Raw genomic sequence first — 13,580 nt, 5'->3', positions numbered from 1 at the left:
TTTTTGAACAAATCTCTTGAATGATTCAATGACTCACTCATAAAGACTTCACTTGCTTCATTACTGGATGAATCAGTGTTTTTGAACAAATCTCTTGAATGATTCAATGACTCACTAATACAGACTTCACTTGCTTCATTACTGGATGAATCGGTGTTTTTGAAGCGAATCTCTTGAATGATTCAATGACTCACTCATATAAAATTCAATTGTTTCATTGCTGGATGAATCAGTGTTTTTGAACAATTCTCTTGAATGATTCAATGATTCACTCATACAGACTTCACTTGTTTCATTACTGGATGAATCAGTGTTTTTGAACAAATCTCTTGAATGATTCAATGACTCACTCATAAAGACTTCACTTGCTTCATTACTGGATGAATCAGTGTTTTTGAACAAATCTCTTGAATGATTCAATGACTCACTCATACAGACTTCACTTGTTTCATTACTGGATGAATCAGTGTTTTTGAACAAATCTCTTGAATGATTCAATGACTCACTCATACAGACTTCACTTGCTTCATTACTGGATGAATCGGTGTTTTTGAAGCGAATCTCTTGAATGATTCAATGACTCACTCATATAAAATTCACTTGTTTCATTGCTGGATGAATCAGTGTTTTTGAACAATTCTCTTGAATGATTCAATGATTCACTCATACAGACTTCACTTGTTTCATTACCAGTGTTGGGCAAGTTACTTTTAAAAAGTAATTAGTTACAGTTACTAGTTACTACTTCCAAAAAGTAACTAAATTAGTAACTCAGTTACAAATTTTAAAAGTAACTAGTTACTTAAGAAAGTAACTATTGCGTTACTTTCAAGTAAAATTAAATTTTAAATGCTCAAATGTGACCCCACCTCTACCCCTCTTTAACGGAACTTACAAAACATGTGCATGTTCAATTATTTATGATAAATCTGAATATTATAATGAAATGGACACTTAATACAATACATTATTAACAGAAACATGAAACATTGTACACACATCTAAAAAAAAAAAAAATTTGCTGTGGGACAAAGTGAGACTAGCCTCCAATCAAATGCCATGTAGATATTATGTTTATATAGTGGATCAATGCAAATAACACAATAGATGTTTTGGAACTTTTGATATTTATTGCCCCTCAACAGGCCACAACTGGGCAAAATTAAATTAAGCTTGTTAAGCTCGTCGCCATACCTGTGTCTCGTTGACTGACTGGCTTGCTTGTGTTGTTCATTGTGTGTCGTGTCCTGTCCGACTATGCGTTATGATGGGTCGTTCGCAATTCATGAGCGTTAGCCGTTAGTGATGATGGATCGACTCGTTCGCGAATGAGCTTTTGATGGGTCGTTCGCGATTCGCGAATGAGGCGACTCTAAGAGCCGGCTCTTTTAGGTGAACGTCGGGAGCTGGCTCGCATATCTGAAGAGCCGACTCTATTTTTACAAATTTAGCCTATAGAAATTAAATAATTATGTAATAAAAATTTAAATATTATAGTCAAAGTCATTTAAAGAGCCGTTTGTGAGCCAAAAGAGCCGGCTCTTTTCAGTGAGCTGAGTCAAAAGTGCCGAATGCCTACTACTATGCGTGCTTTCGAACACCCGCCCAACTCTACCTCTGATTGGCTTACAATGACATTTTACTCTACCTCAGCCAATCGTCAGCATTTATGCTCTTGTCTCGTGCTCTGCCCACTAACCAAGGAAGAACAGTAAAAAAAAGTATTTGCCTCTCGCTCAGAGATCTAGTTGGTCTGATAAAAAAAAAAAAAAAACCAGCTTCATCAGTTATAGTAACGCGCCGCATTTTTTGGCAGTAACGGGAACGGCGTTATTAAGATGAGAAGTCGTTACTGGAAAAAGTAATGCCGTTAGTAACGGCATTATTTATAACGCCGTTATTCCCATCACTGTTCATTACTGTATTAATCAGTGTTATTGAACAATTCTCTTGAATGATTCAATGATTCACTCATACAGACTTCACTTGTTTTATTACTGGATGAATCAGTGTTTTTGAACAAATCTCTTGAATGATTCAATGACTCACTCATACAGACTTCACTTGCTTCATTACTGGATGAATCAGTGTTTTTGAACAAATCTCTTGAATGATTCAATGACTCACTCATACAGACTTCACTTGTTTCATTACTGGATGAATCAGTGTTTTTGAACAAATCTCTTGAATGATTCAATGACTCACTAATACAGACTTCACTTGCTTCATTACTGGATGAATCGGTGTTTTTGAAGCGAATCTCTTGAATGATTCAATGACTCACTCATATAAAATTCACTTGTTTCATTGCTGGATGAATCAGTGTTTTTGAACAATTCTCTTGAATGATTCAATGATTCACTCATACAGACTTCACTTGTTTCATTACCAGTGTTGGGCAAGTTACTTTTAAAAAGTAATTAGTTACAGTTACTAGTTACTACTTCCAAAAAGTAACTAAATTAGTAACTCAGTTACAAATTTTAAAAGTAACTAGTTACTTAAGAAAGTAACTATTGCGTTACTTTCAAGTAAAATTTAAATTTAAATGCTCAAATGTGACCCCACCATACCCCTCTTTAACGGAACTTACAATACATGTGCATGTTCAATTATTTATGATAAATCTGAATATTATAATGAAATGGACACTTAATACAATACATTATTAACAGAAACATGAAACATTGTACACACATCTAAAAAAAAAAAAAATTTGCTGTGGGACAAAGTGAGACTAGCCTCCAATCAAATGCCATGTAGATATTATGTTTATATAGTGGATCAATGCAAATAACACAATAGATGTTTTGGAACTTTTGATATTTATTGCCCCTCAACAGGCCACAACTGGGCAAAATTAAATTAAGCTTGTTAAGCTCGTCGCCATACCTGTGTCTCGTTGACTGACTGGCTTGCTTGTGTTGTTCATTGTGTGTCGTGTCCTGTCCGACTATGCGTTATGATGGGTCGTTCGCAATTCATGAGCGTTAGCCGTTAGTGATGATGGATCGACTCGTTCGCGAATGAGCTTTTGATGGGTCGTTCGCGATTCGCGAATGAGGCGACTCTAAGAGCCGGCTCTTTTAGGTGAACGTCGGGAGCTGGCTCGCATATCTGAAGAGCCGACTCTATTTTTACAAATTTAGCCTATAGAAATTAAATAATTATGTAATAAAAATTTAAATATTATAGTCAAAGTCATTTAAAGAGCCGTTTGTGAGCCAAAAGAGCCGGCTCTTTTCAGTGAGCTGAGTCAAAAGTGCCGAATGCCTACTACTATGCGTGCTTTCGAACACCCGCCCAACTCTACCTCTGATTGGCTTACAATGACATTTTACTCTACCTCAGCCAATCGTCAGCATTTATGCTCTTGTCTCGTGCTCTGCCCACTAACCAAGGAAGAACAGTAAAAAAAAGTATTTGCCTCTCGCTCAGAGATCTAGTTGGTCTGATAAAAAAAAAAAAAAAAACAGCTTCATCAGTTATAGTAACGCGCCGCATTTTTTGGCAGTAACGGGAACGGCGTTATTAAGATGAGAAGTCGTTACTGGAAAAAGTAATGCCGTTAGTAACGGCGTTATTTATAACGCCGTTATTCCCATCACTGTTCATTACTGTATTAATCAGTGTTATTGAACAATTCTCTTGAATGATTCAATGATTCACTCATACAGACTTCACTTGTTTTATTACTGGATGAATCAGTGTTTTTGAACAAATCTCTTGAATGATTCAATGACTCACTCATACAGACTTCACTTGCTTCATTACTGGATGAATCAGTGTTTTTGAACAAATCTCTTGAATGATTCAATGACTCACTCATACAGACTTCACTTGTTTCATTACTGGATGAATCAGTGTTTTTGAACAAATTTCTTGAATGATTCAATGACTCACTCATAAAGACTTCACTTGCTTCATTACTGGATGAATCAGTGTTTTTGAACAAATCTCTTGAATGATTCAATGACTCACTCATAAAGACTTCACTTGCTTCATTACTGGATGAATCAGTGTTTTTGAACAAATCTCTTGAATGATTCAATGACTCACTCATACAGACTTCACTTGCTTCATTACTGGATTAATCAGTGTTTTTGAACAAATCTCTTGAATGATTCAATGACTCACTCATACAGACTTCACTTGCTTCATTACTGGATGAATCAGTGTTTTTGAACAAATCTCTTGAATGATTCAATGACTCACTCATACAGACTTCACTTGTTTCATTACTGGATGAATCAGTGTTTTTGAACAAATTTCTTGAATGATTCAATGACTCACTCATAAAGACTTCACTTGCTTCATTACTGGATGAATCAGTGTTTTTGAACAAATCTCTTGAATGATTCAATGACTCACTCATAAAGACTTCACTTGCTTCATTACTGGATGAATCAGTGTTTTTGAACAAATCTCTTGAATGATTCAATGACTCACTCATACAGACTTCACTTGCTTCATTACTGGATTAATCAGTGTTTTTGAACAAATCTCTTGAATGATTCAATGACTCACTCATACAGACTTCACTTGCTTCATTACTGGATGAATCCAAGGGGGTAATCCATCGACCGGAAGTTGAAGCCGGCCGGGTGCCGCCATCTTGTAGCAGAACTTCACTTGCGTTAGCATTTCCATTGACTACCATTCATTTTGGCGTCACTTTGACAGCGAATAACTTTACATCTGAGGCGTTTAAAGACTCCATTTGTCCATTATTTATTTCTAAAGAAACACGACAATGTATAAATGGCTCCATTACCTTCTATGTTACATTATGGCCCCGTAGAAACAGTTTTAGTAAAAATAGGCTAACGATTGCGTCATAACCACTCGACTCTCTGTCGCGCTGTACAGAAATTACCGTACAGACAGCAGGAGAAGCTCGCAGGCAATCGGGGGGACGTCCCATCAAGAGAGAAGCCCATAGATAATGAGTCCATAAAAGCAACGGAATACTTAATCCTGCTCACTCACGATAAAGGACTCTTTGCTCAAGTTCCCCGTCTCTGCAAGATTAACGTTGGCAATTTTCACGCACAGCTACTAGAAGATTCACGTCTGTCAGACAGGTTGCTCACGTCATCAAGCTTAGTTTGAGTCGGTCTGAGTCTGCGCGTCAGGAACGGAAGTTCTCAAAAATCGCTAAAAGTGGGCTTCAACTGTCTCAACTGAGTTCCAATGAGATCGCTCTGTCCATTTCTTTTACTGTCTATGGATGAATCAGTGTTTTTGAATGAATCTCTTGAATGATTCAATGACTCACTCATACAGACTTCACTTGTTTTATTACTGGATGAATCAGTGTTTTTGAACAAATCTCTTGAATGATTCAATGACTCACTCATACAGACTTCACTTGTTTTATTACTGGATTAATCAGTGTTTTTGAACAAATCTCTTGAATGATTCAATGACTCACTCATACAGACTTCACTTGCTTCATTACTGGATGAATCAGTGTTTTTGAATGAATCTCTTGAATGATTCAATGACTCACTCATACAGACTTCACTTGTTTTATTACTGGATTAATCAGTGTTTTTGAACAAATCTCTTGAATGATTCAATGACTCACTCATACAGACTTCACTTGTTTTATTACTGGATTAATCAGTGTTTTTGAACAAATCTCTTGAATGATTCAATGACTCACTCATACAGACTTCACTTGTTTTATTACTGGATTAATCAGTGTTTTTGAATGAATCTCTTGAATGATTCAATGACTCACTCATACAGACTTCACTTGCTTCATTACTGGATGAATCAGTGTTTTTGAACAAATCTCTTGAATGATTCAATGACTCACTCATACAGACTTCACTTGCTTCATTACTGGATGAATAAGTGTTTTTGAACAAATCTCTTGAATGATTCAATGACTCACTCATACAGACTTCACTTGCTTCATTACTGGATTAATCAGTGTTTTTGAACAAATCTCTTGAATGATTCAATGACTCACTCATACAGACTTCACTTGCTTCATTACTGGATGAATAAGTGTTTTCGAACAAATCTCTTGAATGATTCAATGACTCACTCATACAGACTTCACTTGCTTCATTACTGGATGAATCAGTGTTTTTGAACAAATCTCTTGAATGATTCAATGACTCACTCATACAGACTTCACTTGCTTCATTACTGGATTAATCAGTGTTTTTGAACAAATCTCTTGAATGATTCAATGACTCACTCATACAGACTTCACTTGCTTCATTACTGGATGAATAAGTGTTTTCGAACAAATCTCTTGAATGATTCAATGACTCACTCATACAGACTTCACTTGTTTCATTACTGGATTAATCAGTGTTTTTGAACAAATCTCTTGAATGATTCAATGACTCACTCATACAGACTTCACTTGCTTCATTACTGTATGAATCAGTGTTTTTGAAGCGAATCTCTTGAATGAATGATTCAATGATAAATAGATTTATGTCACTTGTAGCCACCAAAAAATGATTATTCGATTACATCGTTACACCAGTTGAAGCGCCAAGTTACTTTCCAAACGTGATTTGCTCTATTTTGATCACTACCGTAGATATCAATGTTTATATCCCAACTATAAACTTTTATCTCAGTACTTCTGTGATAATCTGAGTTACTGTAAGACAGAAATAATGTGATAATCTGAGTTACTGTAAGACAGAAATAATGATACTGTGTGGTTGGAAAGATGACAACGGCTCTCTGGATCAGAACGCAGATCTGAATTTTGTTAAAGCTTTAATAGACAGAGTCGAATCACTCTCATTTAGGAATAAGATTGCGGGGGTGTTTAAATAAAGACTGCATTATTTTAACGATTATTCGGGCAGCTCTCAAATGAAATTAAATGAAGATAACATTTCAAAAGAAGGCAGTGTTTCAGGCGAACTGCAGAACAGCTTTAAGTCACCTTTATTTATATAGCGCTTTTTACAATACAGATTGTATCAAAGCGCTTCACAGTGATAACATGAAAACAATATAACAAAGTTTGTTTCTAAAAGAAATTGCGTCAACGTCCACCTTAAGTAAGGCAGATCAATAATATTATTGAATATTAAATGTTAAATGTCCCCAACTAAGCAAGCCAAAAGCCAAGGCAACAGTGGCAAGGAACCAAAACTCCATCAGGTGACAGAATGGAGAATAAAACCTTGGGAGAAACCAGACTCAGTCGGGGGCCAGTTCTCCTCTGGCCAACGAAGGAACAGTGCATGATTCGGGCAGCAATACAAGTCAGATTGGATCGGAACATTTAGAGTATTTTACTAGTCAAAGCACTCAGTGTGTTAATTACACATTTCCTCATTAAGTCTAAAAGGGACGATTAGACTGAAATCAACTCAACTCTCTGCATCAAAGCGCCTGGAAACCGGTTTGAGCGTTGAGCAATGTGGCAGTAGCCAATGGGAGAGCAAACAGAAGATCTTATAGATTGCTATAGCAACCAACAGTAAAGTGACTTGGCTGAGTTGCATGGTTTGTAGTGTTGTGTGAAACTAGAAATAGTGCTGTTTATTTTTTTAAGCTTCCTAGTGTGACATCCTATCTGCTTGCACATATTTTTATGGGGTCTAAAATAATGATTGCATGAGTAAAATCTAGTGCAACTGGCCCTTTTACGATGTATTCCTAAAGGCTTGGATTTACTTCAAACGCAATCGAGGAACAGACTGGTGTGGCATCCTTTCAAACAAAACCAGGCCAAAACAAAGATCGTTCGTAGCTTGCCAAAGCAAGCTTTTATGGAAAAGTTTGCTTCGGCTGGTGAACACCTTTGAACTACCATTGGTCCACGTGATGATGATGTAATAAGTGGGCGTGGCTCTGAGGCTCCGCCTTCTTTGAGGTGTAACTCTTCTCTGGTTCATTTCTTCAGTTCAGTCGGTCGAGGTCAGACAAACATGAACACACTGAGAGACGCTTTATAGTAGAAACTGAAGCTGACGCTGTTTTTGATGTTTAATACTGTAAATCTGCTGCTTTAAAGAGATCTACTGTATAAAGTGCTGTATAAATAAACGTGACGTGACTGGAGTGCTTAATAGCAGATCTAGTGTAAACATCAGCATCACTGTGATCAGATGCTTTCTGAACTGTTTTCTCACCGCTGGCATTTTTGTTGTTTGTTTTGTTATCGAGAAAGTGCTCAGCACATATTTGCATATTCATCTGAATGTGGGCGTCGCCAACAGTATATCGCTGCTAAGGTTTGCCAAACATATTTCTACCTCCAAGCGAAGAATGAAAAGGAACTTCGCCGTGAGAATATCGGGGCCTTAAAACTCAAGCTCAACCCTCGGCTTTAGGGAACGCTCGTCTTTTTCACCGTCTCAGGATTGCAGGCCGTTGAGTTAGAGCCAAACTGTCTGTGTTTACATAACCGGTCTCTTGAACTGATGCAGGATGCATTGCATGTTGGATGGCAGCTCGTGTAATCTGCGAAGTCATGAATGACCCAGACGTGAGATTGTGGTCACGTGTGTGAGAGAGGCACTTTGATGTGACTTTCTTCCTACACAACACTAACACCTTTAGGCATTCTGTCAGATAGATGGGCTTTGCTATAGACAGGTCTGGCTCTCTCGGAGGAAACGAGTTGTGTGGATGTGGGGGAATCAACCGTGATTCTAGTTCAGAGGAAATCTAGTGTTATCAGGTGATTTTATATGAAGTAACAGGAATGTTTTAGTTTTAGTTAAACTATAATAACCTTGCACTGCACACTCTAAAGAAATCTTGCGTTATTTTTTATACCTAAATACTGGGTTGATCCTTTTGGGTCATTTTTTTAACCCAATGTTTGGGTAGTTTTTGTGTTACCCAGCATATAGGTCAGACGTACCAACCCAGTGTTTGGGTAGTTTTTGTGTTACCCAGCTCCTGGGTTGGACGTAACAACCCAATGTTTGGGTAGTTTTTGTGTTACCCAGCATATAGGTCAGACGTACCAACCCAGTGTTTGGGTAGTTTTTGTGTTACCCAGCTCCTGAGTCAGACGTAACAACCCACTGTTTGGGTAGTTTTTGTGTTACCCAGTTCCTGGGTCGGACGTAACAACCCAATGTTTGGGTAGTTTTTGTGTTACCCAGCATATAGGTCAGAAGTACCAACCCAGTGTTTGGGTAGTTTTTGTGTTACCCGGCTCCTGGGTCGGAGGTAACAACCCAATGTTTGGGTAGTTTTTGTGTTACCCAGCTCCTGGGTTGGACGTAACAACCCAATGTTTGGGTAGTTTTTGTGTTACCCAGCATATAGGTCAGACGTACCAACCCAGTGTTTGCGTAGTTTTTGTGTTACCCAGCATATAGGTCAGACATACCAACCCAGTGTTTAGGTAGTTTTTGTGTTACCCAGCTCCTGAGTCAGACGTAACAACCCAATGTTTGGATAGTTTTTGTGTTACCCAGCTCCGGGGTCAGACATAACAACCCAATGTTTGGGTATTTTTGTATTACCCAGCTCCTGGGTCAGACGTACCAACCCAATGTTTGGGTAGTTTTTGTGTTACCCAGCTCCTGGGTCGGACGTAACAACCCAATGTTTGGGTAGTTTTTGTCTCACCCAGCTCCTGGGTCGGACGTAACAACCCAATGTTTGGGTAGTTTTTGTCTCACCCAGCTCCTGACGCAGGGCGGCGGTCCAAAGTTATAAGTTCCTCCGCTGAACACGACACGAGCTCCGGCACGAGATCCAGAGACGTTATAGTGGATGGGTTAAATCAACCCATAATGCTGGGTTAAATAAACAACCCAATTTGCTGGGTAAAATTTACCCAACATGTGTTCTGTCCTATATTTAACCAGCCTTTGGGTTGAAAACAACCCAAATTGTGTTTTTTTAGAGTGCATTCTTTACGTGTGAAATCTGTTATGTACCTCGTATAATATGTAAATGAGAACCCTTTAACGACTAAGCATGAGCAAGATAACCTGGGATTGTCAACCCAAGGTTAAAAATGACCCACGAGCAGTCAGTCACACATCTGATCTCCACTTTACCTCCTGCTTCTGTACGTCTCTCACCGTGTCCCCGCGTCACCCGGCTGCGCTCCTACAGGCCCTCGCTCTCGCTCACTGCTGATTGTCCACAGGAACTCGGCTGAAAGAGAATTTTCCGCTATTCGCATCCCATTTAGCCACAGCCAGCAGTCCTGCGGTTGCCTCTGATAATAGAAAGAGGTAAGGATAGAGCACACATGACAGAAGAAGAAAGGATGAAGGATGCAGGATGGGGAGGGAGAGAGAATGAGATCATCAGGCTAGTCTAGACCAGTCTTTTTCTGGATTGCATAACTCGCCTTATGCTGATGCATTTATTCACAGGTAATTAATGGGCATCGCCATGGAGACTGAATTGTCCTTTGGGCATCATGTGTGGACCATTTTCTTCCTCTTGCTGTTACATCTCCCTATTTACAGGACACGAGTTTATCCGTTACTCATCCACTGGATGAGCCAGTAATGTAGTACAGAAAGACTATCCGCATGTGCACATATATTCAAACGCGCACACCTATTATATAGACTAAACACATAATACGCACGTGCACGCCGTCAGCGTTATCACAGATTCACGTTTTTGAGGTTTACACGGAGATGATCACGTTTTTCAAAACTTGCACCTTGGATCCTGTTTCAGAGTGTGTGTTCTGGAGCTCAAACACTGATGTGTGTAAATGAACGGCCAGAACACATTATACGTTTCTGTCTTCAGTAGAGCGGTGTCGTGTTAGCGGACCCTAAGTTAATAACTTAATAAGTTAATAAGTTGTAAAAATGCCAGATATGTTCCAATCCAGGTTAAAGCTCTATGATTACACAATTAAAAGTGTGTGTTACTATACATTCCAACATCCCAATGAGCAAAGTGAAAATTGAAATGTTTTCGTGCAGGTTTGGACCAAACAATGGTGAGTAAATTAATTCTACTTGGAATTAACTATTGCTGTAATCATCATTTACATCCTCATAAAGTCAAACTAAAAATTATCCAGACAACAGATATAATATTTTTTATAGATTTCCACTAGTGTGTGCAGGACACTATAGTTCTTTTATGTTATGTAAGTGAGGAGAGCAAAATAAAGTAAACTGTGGCATATTACACCCAAATATTCTTCATCCAGTGACTACCAGTAACATTTATACAAATTTGGGACCAATAATTATTCCTCCACTTTGAGCTGATCATGTTTTCTTCAGTGTGTTTTCTGTAATTGCTAATGCTCTTTTTACACACTTTTTACTTGGTCACTGGTTGAGCTAAACTGGTATTATCTAAGTGTGTAGTTCAATTTAACAGCTGACAGATATTCAACATAATTCATGTGTGAGAGTCTAACAGAAGGACGGACAAAACCAGTCAAATATCCACTGATCTGAGAACTCTGAGTTCTGCTCATGTTTATCACCATTTCCTAAACTATGTGATAATGTGAGAGATGTTGAAGGAGTCTGAATAAGTGTTGGTTTGACTGTCGTGTTGTTTAAGTGTGTCAGCATCCATTAGGTGAAAGATGGCTTGTTCTCGGCACCTTGTTTCGCCGGAGAGCCGTGTGCCGCCGAGAGGTCCTGCTCGTCTCCTCTGAGCTCTGACCCGTGCCGAGATGAGGCTCTTCTGATGGGATGGAGGTTCAGATGCAACTCTACATCGGACTGGTTAACCAGAGGAGGCCTGCTGCACACGCAAAAATCAGGTTTAAATGTTTGAATTGGAATTATTAAGACAGAATGCGTGTGATTATTGAGACGGGATTGAATTTACTGGGAGTTTCTATTGAATGCATGTGTGTGTGCTCTGGATGCATGCATCACAAAACCCATCGGTGTAAACTTGCACAGTGATGGAAATTGGTGCAGGAACAATTTTCACTCAGAAACTGGTAAATTTCACTATTAATTTACAGAAACAGCAAGTAACACATTCAATTTTGAAGTAGAAAAAGTATTTTCTTGTAAAACATACTCCAATAATATTCGTGAGCCTCATTTATCAATCTATAAAGTCCCCCTGTGGTGTAAATCCAGCGTTTAATGTTGTTTATGTGTCTATGTGGTGTGTTTAATACGCTTTAAGACACACCATGTGTAAGTTCATAAGTCGACAGCATTGCTGAGTATTTTCTGCTTAAAACTGCAGTGAACCAAAGACAGTCTCAAAAACACGGTTTGAAATCGCTGGTGTTTCTGACGTCACAAACGACCTTGTAACCAATCAGATCAACGTGTGATCGTCAACCAGTGGATCTCTGAGCTGAGGGAGTGAGTGGAGGCGGGGCTCATCTGCATATTCATAGAGCCGCGCATACTAAATGAGGCGAGGGTGTCGAGTTACATTCAAGATATTTCAAGGCATGAAGACATTTTTTCAAGGAAATATTTTTGTGTATTTTGTAAAATTCTGTAATTTTGGTGATCAAAGATGAGTTTTAAGGGATACAATTATTGACTACAAGGGGACTTTAAATATGTGTGTTTGTATTTGAGAAAATACTTTATTAATGGTATGGATAGGCTATATGACACACTGTCAGTAGAATATTTTATGATGAATATACGGCTTCATATTTTGAAATCCCAGTCAAAATGACCTTATAATAATTCAGGTCATGCTAACTCAAAAACATGCGTTCACGAGTTAAAACCTGCCGCCGCTAGGGTGACCACCCGTCCCGCTTTGCATTTTATTTATTCGTTTTGCGGTGTAGTTTTACCTATATTTAACAGCGCTTCGTCAGAAGTACAAATACAACAGCCGTTTATAAATCCTATCCAATGGTTGAACAGAAAGGAGTAAACACGGTCACTAGTGGCGGCTGTCAATCAAAATGTGGAGCGGTGATTCGCTCATGTGTTCCTGTCAGAAAACAAATGGATAATTTGGTAAATTAAAATTTAACAGAATTGATCAACTTGTTGCCTGCTGTGGTGTTTTAATTCACATCCTTTCCAAAAATATGAACGTTTTTGGTTTAATATATTCTTAATATATAAGACTGTCAATGATATAATTTCATGTCGTTTTATATTTTATTTGCTCATTATTTATTTTGTTGGATTTTAGATGGACTTGGTCAGAACCGTTTCAGAAATAGTGACGCCGCTGCCTTTGGGCTCAGCGATGCTGAAGTTAAATGACATGTAAAATAAAGACGTGATGTAATGGTGTTTTCCGGAAGGGACTAAAGAACCAAGTATTTTTATCAGCTGAAAGGCAGAATACAAATGTTTTTATGAAGTTAGACAGTTTCAGGTTATGTTTTAGTGTTGGTAACATGTCCCACACAATCTTAGTAATCGTCCCACATTTGGTTTGTTTGAAAGCCAGTTTTGCGGCCAGTTATGTTCATTATATCAGTGTATACGTGAAATAATTATAATGTAAAGTCTATAATTAAGGGAAGGAAACTAGTCTAAACTAGTTCATTCCAATTCAGTGCCATTGACTTCACAAATGAGTGTTTGACTGGCCGTCCTCACCCTACTAACCTCATTCATGCCCAGATCTAGTGAGGACGAGCGGCACAAACAGCATAATGCATCCATGTTGTTCTATTATATAAT

This window comes from Rhinichthys klamathensis, unplaced genomic scaffold (assembly GCF_029890125.1).
Source record: "Rhinichthys klamathensis goyatoka isolate OS25496 unplaced genomic scaffold, OSU_Roscu_1.1 h1tg001280l_1, whole genome shotgun sequence".
Lineage (NCBI taxonomy): Eukaryota > Metazoa > Chordata > Actinopteri > Cypriniformes > Leuciscidae > Rhinichthys > Rhinichthys klamathensis.
Note: the sequence above shows the minus strand (reverse complement) of the source record.